Genomic DNA, 20342 nt, shown 5'->3' with positions numbered 1-20342 from the left:
CTAACCTGGCATCATCCTTTTGTGAGAATAAGCTACTGTGGAAAAGAAATTATAAGGAGATTGCAATATGGGGGCTAAATGATGTTGTAAATCCAGCACATCCCACCTGTGAGTCAGAGGAATGTCCCCCCTGCAGGCAGACCCAAATCACTATTTGATAGCAGCCTCTGAAAAGTGAGTCTCTTACTGACTTGTATTTCACCTGCCTGCATCAGTTTTGAAGGGTTTACTGAGATCTCCAGATGTACCCCAGTCCTTTCTCTGAACAATTTACCAGTCTGTGGATGCTGCATTTGCCAAGTGTGATGTACCTGTCATTTGGGTAACTGGTTTGGGAATTACTGAGGTCTGGGAGCAGAGGACAGTCCCTTAGTCTCAAATGTTGTCATGTGAGTAAGGAGTGGGAGAGATGTTTTCTTTTTTTATTTTTAAGAAAGTGCACTGGGCATTTTGGGGGTTTTGTCTTTGTTTTTTGCTTTTTTTTTTCCCCCTGGATCTGTACTACAAAATGATCTAACATTTTCCTAAATATTTTTGGAAAAAATTCAACAAAGTTACTCTCTAGAAAAAAAAGGAAGATCTGGCTCTGCCATGTTCTGTTGAATTATACAGTCCCATTGTATTTCTAAAGAATTTATCAGCTGAGATGCTCAAATGATCAGTGAATTTAAGTAAGTGTGTTAATGACTTCCAAGCAAAAGAATAATGCAGAAAATAAAGTGTCTTTTTCCCTTCTTTATGAAACAGCCATTGAATATGACAGAACAACTTGTGGTATTTGTCATAATCACTCTGATTCTTAGAGGTAGCTGAGAGTCAATGACTCTTTGACACCTTCTCTTCCAGGTAGTGAAAAAGCAGGAAAAAAATTCTTCTCTCCTGTCCTCACATCCCTAATGCCCTGATTTTCTTTTTTTAAATGATCACTGTGCTAGAGATACAGTTTAACCCTCATCTGAAACTTACTCTAACTGAGACCAACAGCATTTTTTTCAATTTGCTTAAAATAATATTTTGTGAGCCTTTTGGATTTAGATTTTTAGGAATATTTGGAGAGATACACAAATAAAAATTTTCATGTTCTGAACTCTTCTTTTTCTTTCTCAGCTTTAACTTTGGGCTTGTGGAAGAGCAACAAAAGAGAAGGAGTGAGCATACTTTTAATATTAAGCAAGCTATTGTTAGTTAAATTTTACCTAGATTTCCGATGTTTTTTACTGGATTGGCTCAGGCCAATGTAAACTAAAGCTAAAGTGTCCCTTTGTGAATCTCATGAAAGCTAGCAACGCCTTGAATGGTGTAACATTTTTAGGACTGCATTTATTATTTTTAACTGAGATGCTTCCTTTGGTTTGTTTTTGTTCCTTTCACCCTCTTCTTCCGTTATAACACCCCTAAGCTATAGTTTCATCTCTGTGGTTGTCCATCTTTCAGTGAAGACGAAAATCTGTTGTTCTGAATATTTATGATGATTAAAAATGCCATTGTAATTTTTTCCTATGAGTAGATGTGTTACCCTTGGAATTCAGTCTTAATTCCAGTTTAAGTAAGTATAGTTGGTCCTTCTATAGTCAATCTACAGTCTTAAATAGATAATAAATTCTTCACTTCTTTTCCTAAACATTGATGCCTCTACTTTATGTGCTGTAGGCTCCTTGTTTCTTAAAGCTGGGACCTCTATGGATTCCCAAGACTGCTCAAAAATCTTTGAGAGAGCTTTGTGATGATATCAGTGAGGTCTTTCAGTATTCTGAGATGAATCCCATCAGGCCCCATAGATTTGTAGGATTCCAGCTGGAGCAGCAGATCCCACATAACTTCAGGGTTGACAGCAAGTTGATAATTCTCACAGTCGTGGTCCTCCAGCTCAGGGTATTGAGACTCCGAGGTCCATCATGAGTGTTGAAGACAGAGGCAAAGAATGCATTAAACACCTCTGCCTTGTCTCTGTCCCTGTTTGGGAGGTGACCATCCTCATCCTGTTATTTCTACACTACCTTTTTCAGTTAATGTATTTGAAAAAACTCTTTTTATTATCCTCACATTTCTGGCAGCTTCGAATCCAGTTGGGCTTTGGCTGCACAGATTTTCTCCTTACAGTGGCAGCAGCATCTCTGTATTCTTCCCATGTCACCTGACCTGGCTTCCACTGGGCATCCTCCTTCCTTTTTTCCCTTATTTCCAAGAGAAGATTCCTGTTCAGGCAAGCAGGCCTTCTGCCTCACCTGCTTGACTTTCAACATGTGGGAATTGCTGCTCCTGTGTCCTCAGAAGGTGATGTTTGAAAAGTGACCAGCACTGATGGACCCCAGCACCTGCAAAAACATTTTCCCAGTGGACTTTACTCACTAATTCCCTGAGCAGCCTGCAGTCTGCTCTCCTCATGTCCAGAGCTGAGGTTTTGCTGGCACTTTTCCTCCTGTCAATGGAGATTTTAAACTTGATTGCCTTGTGGTTGCTGTGGCCAAGAGGGCCCATAACTTCTGCTTTGCTCACAAGATCCGCTCTGTTGACAAGCAGCAGATCAAGGAGGACATCTTTCTGAGTCTGCTCCCTTAGGACCTGTTCCATGAAGTTGTCATCAAGGTTTTTTAGGAATTTGTCTGGCCCGGATTGTACCAGTTGTGTGACGCTCCCAGTTAATTTCTCCAAGTTGAAGTCCACGGTAAGGACAAGGGCAGTTGACTTGGAAGTGTCCCTTAGTTCCTCAGAGAATAATTCGTCAGTGTCATCATCCTGGCTGGGAGGTCTGTACCAGACTCCCATGATGACATCTGCATTATTTGTTTGCCCCTTGATTCTCACCCAGATGCTCCCAACTGTGCCAAGTGCCAATTGTGAGCTCCAGATATCCCAACCTTCTATTGCATACAGTGCCATCCCTCTGCCTCTTCTGCCCTATCTCTCCTGAAGAGCCTGTAGCCATCCAACAGGGCACTCCAGGGACAGGTTTCACCCCAGCAGGTTTCACTTATGCCAGTGATGTCAAATCTCTGGGAATAGGCCAAAGCTTTGAGCTCCTTTTGTTTGTTCCTCATGCTGCCGGCATTGGTGTAGAAACATTTCAGGAGTGGCACATTGTAGCCAACACCTGTTGAGGCAGATTGACGGATCCTGTGAGTGCTTGTTTCCTCAAGTTTTGGCACACCATCCCATAGCTCATTGCCAGTGAGCCTAGTTTTGTCCCTTTCCCCCTTCCAAGATAGTTTTAAGCTCTATCAATGAGCCCCACGAGCTCCTGTGCTAGAACTCTTTTTCCCTTCTGAGATAGGTACATCCTGTCAGGTGTCAGTAGATCAGGTGTTGAATAGATCATCCTGTGGTCAAAAAACCCCCAAATTTTTCTGATTAAACCAACCTCAGAGCCATGCATTGACCTGATGGATCTGCCTATTCCTATCAATATTAATCCTTGTTACTGGAAAGATCAAGGAAATTGCTACCTGTGGTCCTGATCCTTCAACCAATTATCCCAGGGCCCTGAATTCTGTTTTGATTGCCTGCGGACTTCTCTTTGTTACTTCATCACTCCCAACTTGAACAATCAATAACAGATAGTAATCAGAGGGCCTTACTATACTGGAGAGTTTTCCAGTAATGTTGCTTACCTGAGTCCCTGGGAGACAGCAGACTCCCCTGTGAGCTGGGTCTGGTCGTAGCTTTAAGTTTGAAATGGATGTTAACTTGATATTTTTCATTTAGGGAATGATAACAGATAGATTAGTTCTATGTCTAATTTGGCTGATTTAGATCCTCTTTTAAAATCAGAACTTTCAAGTGAGGAAATCTTTGTATGTACCACTGTGGTACTGCTCTTCTGCAGTCACCTGTGTGACTGAGCAGAACACCCTAAGAGGGAAAGAGTGGTGTACTGCCCTGTGAGCATCTTCTAGAGATTTAAATCGATCATTAATTATCTTTAAAGTTAAGTAAGTTGTTTTAAGGAAAATTCTGGAATCTGACATGCTGGGGTTTGGAGAGAAAGCAATTGTACTGCAGTACAGAAGCTTTACAAGACCCACCAATCCATACAATTTATATGTGTTTTGCAACATGCTAGGGACACAATTTGGGAGTTTTCATTTGAACTGGTCTTGGCTGAGTACACAGTATCTTTATAAAGGTTTCAGACACCATAGTCTCTCATATCTCTGACTTCAGGCAGCTGACGAAGTTTACCTGTCACTGAAGGAGAGATGTCAAAATAATCCAGTAAGAAGAGACTGAAATCTTAGAATAAGGTGAATGTTTAAATGTATTATTAAAAGACATTTGTTATTGAAGTTCTATGACAGAGACCCAAATAAAATGAGTTTAATAGGGATTATTTGAATGATTTTCATCTTTGATGTGTCTTTGACTGTTGCAACTTCTTGCAGTCCAGCAAAATTCAGTTGCCATTGCTGTGGTCTATACAATTTTATGTAGAATAATGTGTAGGCTATTGACACATATTTCATCCATGTCTGTTCCTTGAAATAGGGTCAGCACACTGGGAAAAGTGGTTACTGCTCTCTCTTCTTTGAAATTAGACAGCTTTTGATCTCTGACCTCAGAAGATAAGGACTTCCAAATTTGGAAGGAGACCTTGGTCTGAGCTGGATCCATCATGATCCATCAATTTGATTGGCTCTTTTCTACCCAGCTGGAAAGAGCTTAAAATGTACCTGGTTCTCGCTCACGTCAATTCTATATCCTGAGGCAGCAGACACAGAGGCTGGTACGACAGGGACTCGAGCCAGTGGGCTCCAATCACCGATTAGCTCATTTCACATCAGCCATGTGGCTTTTAGACAGAAGTCTGGAGCCAAGCATGTCCAAATTACCTGAAGTAAATTGCTTCATAGCTTGTTACCAAAATTCCAATAAAGCCCAAGTTTTTGGCTGCTACATGATATTTAATTAAACTCTGTGCATCTGGTAGCTTCTCTGCATGATGTGGCAAATAGCAAGTGCTTAAATAACAATTCATTTCAATATATGAAAAGGAATAAAAATCCAAAAACTTGAAAATGTGTTTTATTGCAAAGAAAAAGAGATTTTTTTTGCTATATAAGAGATTAAATACAATTTAAAACTAACTTGCATTTTTTGAAGTTAGAGAATAAAAACCAGAAATAGTAATGTTATGATTCCAGGCATGATTCATACGCATTTCAGCTCCATACAAGTTTCTCTCCAATCTGACATCTTACATATCTTTGTCTCGCTCAACAGACTTTAAGAAATAATTTCTTATTCATGATCCTAATAGCTACCTGGCTGCTGGACAAAATACTGAACAAAAAGACAATTTCCATCTTGGAGGGTGGATGGTCCTGCTGTAAAACAAAAGATAATAGTTAGAGGAAAGAAAGAAACAAGAACCGGCACCACTGGTCAGCAAATGAAGCTGTAAAGTTAATGGCAGACATCCCAGAAAAAGAAACAGGTTACAAAATTATTTTTGAAGATGATTATAGGGAAATTCTGTCCATGGTAGTTTAACACAGAAGTCAGCATTAATATCTATGTGAGAAAATTTAAACAGTTGATGTGGGAGGCTGGCATTGTGGAGATGAGGCAAGTTAATGTGATCTCATCTGTGAGTGTGAGATAATCCTGTGTGGGAAGGGTGTAGCAAGGAAAGGACTGGCTGCAAATAGATTTGACTCAGAAGACTAAGTTCCTAAAGTTTGGTGTGATAGAATGGGGAAATGTGTGGTGCCTCCAAGGGGAGGGTTTATACAAAGATATGTTCTTTTGCTATGACTAATAGACAGAAATTATTACTAAGTAATATTTTATGCAAAGGTAAAATGCTATGTGACTTGTAATCTGAGGCATCTCACTCTGGTGTGCATTCTGTAGGAGGCTGAGCAGCTGATTAAGACTAGAGACTGTTACAGGCTCTTATGGTTTTTGAAATCTTACTGTATGTTTGGATTTCCAATTGCTTGAGGGGGGAAAAAAATGTTGCTTCATGAAATGCCAGGTCTTTGTGCATGTGATTTAGAGTACTGCAAGCATTGCAAATTAAAACATAAATTGCATCTCACCATGACAGTCTTTTTTTATTTCTTTCTGTTGTTTATCCTAAAATACAAGCTCGCAAGCACTAATAAATAAAACAAATTCTACTTCAAGTTACTTATACGAGCTGAAATATGTTCCCCTAAGAGGGTCACAGAGGCACAAACTGTCAGAATTCCACATCTTGCTGACTATCTCAAACCATTACTTAAAGTGTAAATGTATCTTTGTCTTTCACTGACTGTTATGAGGCAAGGCAGATAGCATCAAGTACATTTTCTTCTAAAAAAGAAAAAAAAAACAGAGAGAAAAGATGTTTGATGGCAGATGAATATTATTGATATGTCATAGCTCTAAATCAGGAACTTGCAAAAAACAGAGCATACAGAACTGTCCCACAGGTAAGTAATATCAAATATGGCTGTCCACCTATGGTAATGTGTTATTCAGAGAGGGTTAATAAATTTGTGTTGTCAGTGGCTCTTACAGGTGTTAATTTGGAAAGCAAAAAATCCGGAGATTAATAGCGTAATGTATTGATAGAGCAAGGAAGGCTGTTTCTACTGGTCTTCAGTGATATTTAATAAATAGCATGATGGCTCTTTGCTCTTTTACTTTTCCTGGAATAGAGCAGGATTAGGGAGTGTTTAATTCACTCATTCCTCAGTTTTTCAGTTTACTTTTCAAGAGAGTCATGAGTGAGATATCATGACGAAGGGAAAGGGAAAATTATATAAGGCCAGTTAGGAAAAGCAGTTTTATCTTTGGAAACATTAAGCTTCCATATTTCTTATCATTATACATGTGTATGTATCTAGAAAAAGTATGAGAGTTCATTTTGCATTTGACTTTTTAAAAATCTATTTATTTAAATTTTGATCCTACACAGAGCAGGTAGAAATTTTTAACTGTGCCAGTGAGACAGCACAACAAAAGATGAAGTTCCTTCTGTTCTGAAGGCAAAAAAAAGTTGAATATAGAAAAAGTAAAGTCTAAAAGTGGAAAATAAAGCACTACCTTAAGGGTAAGAAGGTGAACAGTGGAGGAAGCCCATTCTTTTGGCTTTGTAATGTACTTTACAGTTTCGAAGAAAACTCCTTTAATATCTGTTCTTTCTTTTTTTCTACAGGTAAAACACTTCTTGAGTATTTACTTGGATACTCAAATGTTCTTGGACAACCTTGTAATAAAATGGCTAGAATATTTTGAACATGCTAAGTGCTCATAAGGAATACGACTAATACTCCTTCCTATTAGGATACCAAACACTAAAAAAACCCAACCAACCAAAAAACACACACATCCTCAAAGTGTAACAACAAAAACCTCCTCAAAGCAGCAAATTTTGTTGGAGTTATCTCAAAGTAGTGCTGCTTGCTCTTAGCTTTTTTTTTATTGTTACTAGTTTTGTTGTGGTGCTTTGCTGGGCAGGAATAGAAATAGCATCTAGTTCTCATGAAATTTCCAGAGACTTAAGGAGGTCTTATATTGTAGATAAAAGTCTTTATTTTTGTTCCACAGACAAGTAAATTGAGGAGCATAAAAATGAATTTAGTAATTAAAAGTTGACAGGGAGGTCAATGATGGATTAAAGGCTCCTGTGTCCTGTACTGAAGCTATTATGCATGATATTTTCCTTAAAATTGGACATTGAGCCATGCTTATGCCTTTTAAAAACAAAACCAAAAGAAAATATTAAGTTTTCTAACAGATTTTTTCCATCTCCACCTCAAGATGGGTCCATCCGCACAGCGTGTCCTATGTCAAATTGCTTTATTTTGGATGAGTAATAATTAGTATGTTTTTCTCTCTTTGCCCTTTCTTCCTTTTGGATCAGTACAGCATTTATTAATTCTAATTAACCTTGCACTAGGATGACAAGTGTAATGAGAATCTTGAATAACATTTAATGATAACAGAAACACAAAAATGAACTTTTGCTTGCTTGCCAGATGGAGTTTTACCACTGTCTTACTGCTCTGACTCATAAAACAAATATGTGATTTTACATCTCTTGGATTATATATACAGAAGTTCCATTGGTGGTAAATATCACAGGAAAAACAGGACTGAAGAAATACAGTATTTTGTTTCTGAATATTTAAATACACTTTAATACAGAGAAGCAAAATTGACTCCAAGAAGCTTCCTCTTAATTGTCTTTGTGAGAAAATAATGAGATGCAGATAGTAGGGATTTTTTCACTGTTCTTTTTCTTGTGGTACTTTATAAAAGCCATCAAGTCAAGGTTATATTAATATGGAGACTTTCACTATCTGTGAATAATCACTACATTACAAACAAAATGAAAATCTAAGGGTAATCTCCTTGACTAAGTTTCTAGATGATCAAACTATGAAATCTATTATCATCCCTAAATATATGTACACAGACACACTCTTGTACCACTTTTGACTGCATGGATATTTGTTTGTCTCTCCAGGCTACTTCATCAGTGCATGTGCTTTAGGACAGACAGGACTATTTTATTTTCCTGGATTAGAATTCAGTTAAACTACACCGAAAGAACCAAATATTGACAATGAAGTTCTCATACCTGCAGTGACAGGTACTGCAACAGCAGCATCTCTGTCAGGGGTTGTTTTCTGACCAGGTTGCATTTTCTGGGCTATTAATTCCTTATAAAGGTAGAGGAGCATATAATCAAAACATATCATGTGATTGCCATTTATAATAGAATGGTTTGGGTTGGAAGGGACCTTACAGATCACCTTATTCCAGCTTTCTTACCATGGGAAGTGACACCTCCCACTAGACCAGGTTGCTCAAAGCCACATCCAACCTGGCCTTGAAAACTTCCAGGGATAGGGCATCCACAGCTTTTCTGGGTAAACTGTCGCCACTCTCAGAGTGAAGAATTTCTTCCTAATATTTAATCTAAACCTCTCCTCTTTAAGTTCAAGGCCATTCCCCCCTGTTCTATCACTACATGCCCTTGTAAAAGTCCCTCTGCAGTTCTCTTGTAGCCCCTTTAGGTACTGGAAGACACAAAAGGGAGTTTGGTGCCTCTTTGCTGGCCGGTGCATACTTTTGACAAGCTTCCTTATGGGGTGGGTCCATTCTGCATACACTGTCTGCAGAGAGATTGGTCCCACTAACACCATGAAAGTTATAGACATGAACTGAAAAGGTAATAGTTTGCCTTTGTCTAAATGCATTGTTAAGTTCCACTTAGATAAATATTTCCCATTTAAGAAATACTTGACCTACTAGAAAAAAATATATGAACAGGGGCTTCTCGTTAAAATCTTTAAAGAAATGTCACTGTGGCTGCAAAAGATGTGATGGAGGCAGTTAAACATAAGCATGTGGTGCCTTTTCAAATTCCCCACAGTATATGTGACTTCTGTATGGTCTGGTAGAAAATAGGGCCTCAGATCTTTGGACATGAAGCTGTAACCATAGAGGATACTTCAGGACATTTAAAATGACAACAGATTTTTACACTTTAGGCATCTGACTGTTCAATGGTGTATGTTTATGGTGTATTTGTATTGCTTGTATGATTTAGCTATCTGCATTGCAGGTAATAATATTACTGCCTAGATTTTACTAAACTGGTCCTAGAGCACATCTCCAAGTGAGGCAATTTAATAATTTTATGATAATTTTACAGGTTGGAAAACCAAGGACATAGTCTCTATGCAGGTCCATAGCAGAATCAGAAATATATATTTAAGTACTGACTCAACTCTTTGCATTAGCATGTTCCCTGTGACATATCTTGTGTCTTCTAGAGATGGACTTGAAAATTCCAGCCCACAAGGATAACACATATTAGAAACTTGGTCGTCTCTCCTCTGTTTTATGATGCTGTCACATTATTCTAGAACAATCTATTTAAATCAGACAGTGTGGTGTGGACCATGACAAGCCTGAGGCTGGCAATCCACAGCAGTGAATTATTTTTCTATCCCAGACAGGACACAACTACTAATCACTGTCCCTTACCTATCTCTCAGCTAAATTATTCACCTTTTCTCTCTTACCACAAGAGATATCTTTTCAGCAATAAACCAAATATTTTGAAGTTTTTCTGAAGAACTACCTATCTATCTGATTCTGAACATAATTCCAGGCATATAATTCAGACTGCATCCTCACTTGTGCAATCTCTTGCACTTGCTTTGGTTAGAATTCTGAAAACCAAGGATGTAAGAACAGGGCAGATTATTTAATTCAATATTAATATATGATTTATGTCTGTGGAAAGCATTTTTAAGAGTTGGGATTTTTGCAAAATAGTTATCAAAGGTGTATGTTTATTTGTTTCAATTTTCTGTGTGAGGCTTTAATTTTGTTCAATTGTGTTCATATAGTGAATTGTATCTGTTGATACGTTTTGAGAGATATAGGACCTTTGTCATTGGTTTTAAATACTCCTATGCTTACTAACATACAAAGATTTGCTGTATCTCTGGTGCCTTTTTTATATAAATATATAAAAATATACTAGTATTTAAAAATTACTGCAATTCTGGAAAATCTGATCCTATGAGCCTTTAAAACTGTAAAGCAAGATCTGTGTTCTGCATTCAGTTTGCACAACTACAATGACTACAGATGGTGCAAGGCATTGAAGAATCAGTCTCATATTTTCTAATACAAAATAGAATCAGATCCTCTATATAAACATGAAGAAAAAGCAGAGTGAAAAAAATCCCTGTAGTCGTATATAACATGCAGTAGAATGAATGTGAAGTTGATACCTACAACAAATAGGTGTATTTGTTACTTGGAATATGTATTTTCACATAATTACATGAAAATTGGTATCACCAAAAGTTTTTCTAGATTTGTTAAAAATGAAGTAAAATTTCAGATGCACAAAATACAAAGGAATGGAGAGGTACCCCAAGTGCCTCTTCCTTATAGGGTTTCCTATCTTTTACCTTGACACAGAGCTTTTGTTTGAGCACGTGATAGCACTTATGAATTTCTACTTTCTATTTAGCAACACCTCAGTAGAAGTGTATCTCCTGTTAAATGCTTTACAGTGGAAAGAATTGGGTTAGAATAAGCCATCTCCTCAGAAATAAGAAAAAGTGAAAGACAAGGGGGGAAATAAAAAAACTAACCCCCAACTGAAGAGAAATAGCCAGAAAGGAGAGGGGCAAATTTTCTGCCAGAAGCCCTGGGCTGAAAAGTGACTTTAATGTATGTGTGACTGACTAGGAAGACAGAGCTTGATGCTTTTCTCTAATATCATGTGATGAACATCATGAAACTGTTTGTGAAAGAATTAATATTCACTGTGATAGGCTGGACTTCCATTCTGGTCCATGGTAGGTGGCTCAAACCTCTGGCAGACAAGCTGCAGGGCCATAAATATTCAGAATCCCAGGCATACTTGGGTGAAAATTACTCAGTAATTTTCAATAGGAAAAGGAGATAAAGAATTTTGTGCTTTCTTGAGGGCTTTTATGTAAAAACTGTCTATCAAGAAAAATAGCAATTATAATATTACGGGCTTTCTGCTTCTGGAAGGAAAAAAGAAAAAATAGAAAGCAGTTATAGATGTAAAGCACAGCCAAATTTAAGCTTTTTCCAGTTATAAAGTCAAAGAGTTTCTATAGTCTGTGGTAGAATGAAATAGGATTCTTGTGGCATTTACAATCTTACCAAATCCAAAAAATCCCTGCATGGCAACAGTTCTATATAATTTTTACATTGAAGCAAATATTTTTTCCTACCAAAGAGTTTTACTGTTGGCTGTAGATGAAACAGAAGTGGAGGTTAATTATTTTTTTTCCAAACTGGTTTGAAATACTGGAGTGCCACACAATAACTCTAACATCGCTCTAGCCTGTTGGCAGAATCCAGTGTGAAGTGCTTGGGTAATGTTAACTTCCTAATGCAAAGCTGACATGTAGATTATAATTTAGATTTTTGATTTCCATTCAAAAAACTGATAGGCTGCAATTATGTTCTTTCCTTTTAAGTTATGTTGTATTTAGGATAATAGAATAGGAATCATCTCCGTTGGAGCTGTGTATAGACAAGCCTGTTATAGGAAAAAAAAAATTGTTAGGGAACTATCTGCCACTGCCATGCCTGGATTGTGCTGCCCCTTAGCTGGATCAAAGGAGAATGGCAATCTCAGGACATTTACTTTTCCCATATAATCATTTGGATTATATGGGGAGCTAATCCAAGTCAAATGTCTCCTCCTGCTCTCCTCTCTTGAGGCTGACCTTGGAGGGGCTTTGACCTTTGAACCTTCACATGTGAGAGAAACCAGAGGGGCTTAAAAGTTGATTTCAATGTACAGTTTTATGTCTGCAGACTAAAAAGTTTCCAGAGAATGTTGGAGAAAAATAATTGTTGCTCCTCTTTCTCTCTTTTATAACAAAGGAATACAGAATTCTCCACTTGTCTAGCGGTACAATAATTTCAACTTTACGGGAACTTTTTTCTTCCCCCCCAATGACAAATCTATTACTCATCATAGTCCTTCCTACTTGGTCACAGGTTCTTTTTACTCCTGCTTCAGCTCTAACAAGTCAGACAAGACAAGGTTGGTTTTTCCTTCTTACATCAGAGGTAAAAATTCTGAGAATGAATAATGGACTTCCATGAAGCAATCTTTTTTAGCCCCCTGCATCCCCCTATCCCTATGAAGGACTCTGACATATAGCAGGCAGACACCAAGTTCTGCACAGAATTGCTCTGAAGGAATCTGCAATTCATTGTAAAGAAATGTATAAAATGGTGTAATACAATAGCAAGAAGTTTAAAGAGGAATAAGTATTGGACTGGCAACCTAGGTGTGGGTTTTTTTCAGAATTAATGATCTCAGGGTGACTATTAAATTGTTGTAATAAAATAAACTCTAATAGACCCTGCTTTATTTTCTAAATCCCTTTGATTAAATGATTAAGCCTGTTTTAAAGCAGTCTGCCACTGACATGTAACAGGTCTCGAATATTTTTAGTTCTGAGGCTTGGGTAAATATTCTACTTGATCCTTCAAGCAAGATGTTTGCCCTTAATAACAAATTGTACCCCAGAAGGTGCAGAAATCTCCTTCAGGTGTTAAGGCAAAGGACCTTAATGGAAACTTGTCTTCCCTAATCCGGAAAGCAATGTAGCATGGTTGGTTTATGAAGGAGAAACTGAACTCATGAACACAGAAACGAGTGGAAGATCTCTAAGATCTAATGACAATGTATAGTTCTCTGGTGAGAGGTTGTGCTTCAGGCACAATTTCCGTGACATTTGCAACATTCAGCCTGAACTGCTGCCGTACGAAAAGAAGACGACAATGGTCGTGAGTTATCATGCGAAAGTGGTCAATACCAGTACATTTTGCTACCCACTGTCAAAAGAGGGGCTTGGATGCTCTCTGGAGACCTGATTTTACTCCAGGAGATCAATCGGCTCTCTTTATTTCAAATAAAAGGATATTGCTTGAAAAGTGCCTGAGGCATCACAGACTTCCAAGAGAGAATGGGAAAAACAGTTGTTCCATGTGCAGTGTGTGCAGTTGCTCTCAGGCTATAATGTATGAAGGGGGGAAAAAAATATATCCACCGTATTCTGTGAGTTCAGGAGGTATTAGGAAACGTGTTCTGTGGATGCTATTCCACAACATCTGGAATCAAATGTACTGTAGCTGTGGCTTCCGGATCAGAAGCTCAAACAATTGCAAACCCTTCTCATCAGTCAACAGTAATGGTTAACAAAGAAAAGAAATCTAGGGTTAGGATTTTTAATGAATTGGTATTGATGGTATTATAATGCTATTTGTAATCTAGGCTGCCTCTGAAACACAGCTTTCAGCTCTGTTTATTTTATTTCCAAAAAGACTATAGGGAAAATAAAAGGGGTTCAGAGATTGGCAATAAGAATGCTTATAGAAGTGGAAAAACTACCATTGAAGTAAGATTGAAAAGACAGCAGCAGTTTACTTCAGAATAGAGATGAACAAGATGGGACATGAAAAATAACCGAGTGAAAAAGATGGTGCGTAAAAAATGAATTTATAGAGAAGCTAGTGCAGGCTTTCTGCTTAACTTCTGACATAATATTGGAACAAAGCAGTATTCAGAGAATCGAGAGACAACAAATCTGAAATCGACAGAAGGAATTATTTTTTCAGTCAACAATAAGCTAACAAAAGTCATTGCCACAATATATTATTGCAGTCAAGAGCTCAGTCGGATTAGAAAAGGAAATGGATGTTTGTATAGATTATAACAACAGTCAGAGTTACTAGGGTTTTAAGAGTAATCAGGGATCTAGAAATGATATAACTTCTCATGCTTCAGGGCAAAAGACAATGATAGGAGCTAGGAATATTATTTTTTTATAGGCAGCAGACCTTTTAACTGTGCACTGTGAGGGTTCTTGAATTTTACCCTGGAGCATCAGAGGCCAGCTGTGGGGAGGGAGGTGGTCAGAAGGGTGTCTAATGTTTCCTAAGAACCCTTTTAATGTTTAGTTTCAAAAGGGGATGTTGGAAAATACTTGTTGTGCTGTCTGAACTGCTGGTCTGGAATGTTCGAAGATGTATTTTATTATTTTGTATGCCCAGAGCCAACATACACAGATATGTATATATTTATATATATATACCTATTTATAATCTAGTTGAAGCAAAAATAGCCATGGATAGAACAACAATGCATACCCCAAAGAAAAGGTTGGGGTGGGTATCAAATGAGAAATGAGAAAACTGTAAGGTCAGCTGGTAAAAACTGGAAAGTAACACTCCAGAATTGTTTTTGGTTTTACTATTCTGTGTCTCATGGGTTCCTTATTAAAAGTGCATTGTTCCTTATCATCTCCTAATGTCATGATGTTTTGATGCTTGCCAAAATATCCTGATAAAAAGGAGCAGTTTTGATAATTCTGGTCATATGTAAAAGCTTCAAAGGTTCCAGACTTCTATCAGAGAAGGAAGTAATACATGTGCCACCCACAATCGTTATTTAAACCCAAGAATAATAACAAGAAAAACTCCCCAACAAATACTCCTTATTTTAACAAAACAGATTTTATTCTAAGTTACACAAAATTTTTCTCTAACTAAATCTACAGACTCATTTATTTTTATTACTTGAGATAAGTTGTTGATTAAGAAAATGAAGTTATTTGAAAGCAAAGGTTAACATGAAACAGGTTTATAAAAATACAGTAGCATTTATATTTTAACTTCCTAGAAACATTATCTTACTGAAGACATACTCTAAAAGTATATGTATTATGAGTGAATTTATAATGTTCTAACAACTTAAAACTGGAATGTCTGTGTTTTTCACAGCTATTTTATTTCTCCTGTTGCAGAATATAATCTTATGCAGGATTCTGTAGAACAACATATCTTCACTAAAAAGGGATTCCATGAAGGAATCAAAACTGTGTAGTTCAATGGATTAAATAAATAATCAGAATATCAAAATTACTGAATTTGATAACCCAGATGTTCTCTTAGTATTCTCCTGATTACTTTACTCACTTACAAGATTAGAAGCATTGTCTGATTTACCCCTTAATCTTTGTGAAGGCTCTCTACCAGAGCACTGGCTTTTAAGTCAAAATATCTTTTCTCAAATTCCCTGATTTATTTTAGGGGTATTATAATAACAGTGGAAGCAAACACCTTGCTATCTGAGCATAATCTGGCTTTGATCTTGGTTGTGCAGGCAAGCAGACATGTCCCATCTTGATTCTTATGGACAAGGCCATTATGCACTTAGTTCCTATTCCTACAATGTAATCTTCACTGTTTTAGGACTAATTAGTGCTTCAAATTGAGATTCTGCGTACTTCCTTTAATAGCACTGGTTACTGAGCCACCTATTAGGAAGTCTCTTAACCCAGCAGATAAACGGTGAAAATTTCATTAGCACTGCAGCTAGCTAACTGATTTTCATTAACAACAGGAAAAAGTCTGTTTTAGCATTCCAGATAGTGCATCACTGATACTAATTTTTTGTCTTAATTAAAACACAGCTCTGTTTACTGGGAAATTCTTTAAGTCGTTGGGGAGCTCCCTTCTTCACTGTAAAGGCTGGTTTTCCTTTTGTGTTACATGAAACCTGGCAGTCACTGGTGCTTACTTTGACATGAGGCAGCTGCTCTCAACTTTTTAGGTGTGTTTGATAATGAGCATATTTCAAACCATAAGCTTTTGTTTCTCTGGGTGCCAAACTGTTGAAATTTGTGAAGTTGCTGCACCTAAGGAGCCTGATTTCTGATGAGCAGAGCCCCTAGTTATGGTAGTTCCTCTTAGAATTCCCCGAAAGATCTCATATTCTCATCCTACTTTGCTCCAAATGGGACACCGAAAGTTCTTAAGGTTAGAAATACTTTAGCCTAAGAGCAACAGTTAAAATAAAAGTAACATTTCTGAGCATAATGGCCTGTGTGAAATACTGAAAGAGGGACACTGAAGGAGAGAGAGTTATTAATATTTTATGCTATTATTGAAAGTTAAAAGTAATGCAAACAATACAACTTTTATTCTGCTAGTAATCATGCAAAATTTAGTGGCCTACAATATGTACACAATGCGGAGTTTTGATGGAATCGGAAATACAAACTCCTGGTTCAAGCTCTGAACTACCCAGGAAAATAGAAATTGCTGGTGCTGGTGAGCTGCTTTGCATGCTTCCATCATCCGCTCTCCATCATCTACCAACAGTCCTGGCTCACTGGGGAGGTCCCAGATGACTGGAAGTTGGCAAATGTCATGCCCATCCACAAAAAGGGCTGCAAGGAGGACCCGGGAAACTACAGGCCCGTCAGCCTGACCTCAGTGCCCAGCAAGGTTATGGAGCAGATCATCCCAAGTGCAATCACACAGCACCTACAGGATGGACAAGGGATCAGACCCAACCAGCACGGGTTAAGGAAGGGCAGGTCCTGTCTGACCAACCTGATCTTCTTTTATGATCAGGTGACCCCCCTGGTGGATGAAGGGAAGATTGTGGATGTGTCTACCTGGAGTTCAGCAAAGCCTTTGACACCGTCTCCCACAGCATTCTCCTGGTAAAGCTGCAGCCCACGGCTTGGACAGGGGCTCTCTGTGCTGGGTTAGGAACTGGCTGGAGGGCTGGGCCCAGAGAGTGGTGGTGAACGGTGCTGCATCCAGTTGGCAGCCGGTCACTAGTGGTGTCCCTCAGGGATCAGTGTTGGGCCCAGTTCTCTTTAATATCTTTACTGATGATTTAGATGAGGGGATTGAGTCCACCATTAGCAAATTTGCAGATGACACTAAGTTGGGGGGGAGTGTCGATCTGCTGGAAGGCAGGAGGGCTCTGCAGAGGGACCTGGACAGGCTGAGAGTTGGGCTGATTCCAACGGGATGAGGTTCAACAAGGCCAAGTGCCGGGTCTTGCACTTTGACCACAACAACCCCCTGCAGCGCTACAGGCTGGGGACAGAGTGGCTGGAGAGCAGCCAGGCAGAAAGGGACCTGGGAGTTTGGACTGACAGGAAGCTGAAGAGGAGCCAGCAGTGTGCCCAGATGGCCAAAAGGGCCAATGGCATCCTGGCCTGGATCAGGAACAGTGTGGCCAGCAGGTGCAGGGAAGTGATTCTTCCCCTGGACTCAGCGCTGGTGAGGCCACAGCTGGAGTGCTGTGTCCAGTTCTGGGCCCCTCAGTTCAGGAAGGATGTGGAGGTGCTGGAGCAGGTCCAGAGAAGAGTAACAAGTCTGGTGAAGGGACTCGAGCACAAGTCCTGTGAGGAGAGGCTGAGGGAGCTGGGGTTGTTTAGCCTGGAGAAGAGGAGGCTCAGGGGAGACCTCATCACTCTCTACAGCTCCCTGAAAGGAGGTTGTAGCCAGGTGGGGGTTGGTCTCTTCTCCCAGGCAGCTCTCAGTAAGACAAGAGGGCATGGTCTTAAACTGTGCCAGGGGAGGTTTAGGTTAGATATTAGGAAGAAATTCTTTCTGGAGAGGGTAATCAGGCATTGGAGTGGCCTGCCCAGGGAAGTGGTGGATTCTCCGTCTCTGGAGGTTTTCCAGATGAGACTGGAGGTGGCACTCAGTGCCATGGTCTAGTAACCACGGTGGTGGTGGATCAAGGATTGGACTTGATGATCTCGGAGGTCCCTTCCAACCCAGCTGATTCTATGATTCTATCATTTCAGATCTCATCAGTTGCCTTTTTTAACACCCAAGTCTACTGGTTTGCTTTGTTTCTATTCAATTCATTCAGATACAGATTTAAGTACTGTTCAGGCATAACAAAGATGTATTCTTATTTTAATATTTTATAATCTATTGTTTATTAGCTTTTCCCTTTACTAAAATTAACTATAATACTGCTTCTTAAAGCCATTTTTCATGAATTATCATTTTCTGCATGTTTTGAAATTTTATTCTCAATTTATCCCTGACGGAAAATTACAAATAGTTAGAAAGTGATTCGTAGCATGCTTAAGCATTACCTACCTTCACAACTAATTAAATAGCTTGGTTCTGGTCTGATTTTCCTTTGGTGAGAACAGCAGGATGGCTTCAGAACAAAAAATAATGAACTTTAAACCATTGCATCTTAGCAGTACAGACAGCTAAAACCACAACTCAGGTTTGAAATTCAACTGTATTGTGTTTGTGCATCTTTTTCTGGAATTAAAATTATAAAACTAAGTCCTAGTTTTTATAGTTTCTGGTGGTTTTTTTGTAATTTTTTCTTTTTTGTCTTTTTTTTTAAACAAGTTCAAGACCATGGATGATGGTTTTGGAATGGCTATGCCACTAGTTTTGGAGGATTAGCAGAAAAGACAAGGGAAAGCATCATTTCCCAGTTTAAAGAAGAAAAATGCAGCTGAAAAAAGGGTTCATGATATTGCCTTTAGAGACTACATTATTTAAGAGAATGACCCTAAAAACAATTGCGCTAATGTACATTAAAAAAAAAAAGGCAAACAAAAATGTTTCATAGCTTTTTTTGGAAGACTTAAATATTCATCTTTCCTAGTGAACCAGTGAAAATTGGGAGCAACTCCTGGAGCAACTGTTATTGCTCAATGGTATGCAGCAGATGGTAAGTACAAAATACATCAGGCCAATAGTTTCTACGTCAAAAGATGATTTTACTCATTTTATTGCTGCTTTTCAATCAAATAATGTATTCTCCTTGTTTACTGAGAGCACACACTATGGCATCCAGAAGGAAATGAGTTCAGTTCATTTGATGCTGGAATCATTCAGATTTCTTGTAATTTTGTTGCTTGGATCCTGCTTGCTTAAGTGCTCTTTTGAAGCTTAGTGGAGATGCTTTGCCATTTTAATTACTAATATCTAAGCAAGTTTTATTCACATGCAGAATTTTCTCCCAGTAAATGCTTCTCTACTTAATATATAATTAATCTAAAAATAATTGGATCTAGAAATGGAGGAGAGTCTTCTTTCCTTGCTACATCAAATCCCCTTTCCAACCCCCATTCCACCTATGTTCGTTATTTCTCACCATTGAACTATGTAGAGTCTTTCCAACTTTTCCATAATGCAGCATGCACTAGCAAGATGAGACAAAAGGAAAAATACTATTGTAAAATATACTTGATATAGCAGTTGTTAATGTGTGAGTGAGACTGAGATAGCAAGACTGAAAATAAGGTGAGGAAGGTCATGATATTTCAGTGTCAGTGTCATGGTAAAGGCCATTATATACCTTTTCCTAGCTGTAATATGGGCTTAGTAAGCGTCCATGTCAGTGGGAAAATCGAGTTACATTTCCCATTTGTTTTAGCGTGGGTGAAGAAATCTTCTCAGAAACCTGAGCAGTCTCCCTCATTAAAACGTTTTCAGCTATTCTGGTTCCATGAAAAGCATCATTTGTGTCAAACCAGTATTTTGGGGAAAGAAAAAACTATTTCATTGGAAAACCCCTATCTCTAGAACTCAATTAAAAATAAATATATCTTAGCCTCAAATAAAATGGATGGTTTCACGTATTTCACATCTAACGCATCCAATAAATATCTAATTAATCCTCCGAACAATTTCTCACTGTAGGTAAAAATTATCTTCCTTGTTTCACAAGAGGAGAAACAGGAGCAGGGGGATTATACGATTCATTCAAGGTCACGCTCAGAGCCTGTGTCAGAGCCAACAGCACAAAGCTTTGTTTCGTAATCCATTATCATCATCACAAGACCAGCTTCTCTTCATCACCACTCAAAGGCTTGAAAAAATATGCTATGGAAAAATCTAATTTTCTTACTCTTTTTTTTTTTTTTTAATTTCTGTATGTAAGAAGTTAATGAATCGCTTGGATTATGCCGTTCCATAGATGAGCTTTATAGAGGATTCAGAGCTGTTTTCAGTGCCTATTGTCAAACAAGTGCCTTGAG

Source organism: Neopelma chrysocephalum, unplaced genomic scaffold, assembly GCF_003984885.1.
Source record: "Neopelma chrysocephalum unplaced genomic scaffold, ASM398488v2 Primary Assembly neopelma1_79, whole genome shotgun sequence".
Classification (NCBI taxonomy): domain Eukaryota; kingdom Metazoa; phylum Chordata; class Aves; order Passeriformes; family Pipridae; genus Neopelma; species Neopelma chrysocephalum.
The sequence above is the reverse complement of the archived record's forward strand: the minus strand, read 5'-3'. Positions refer to the sequence as shown.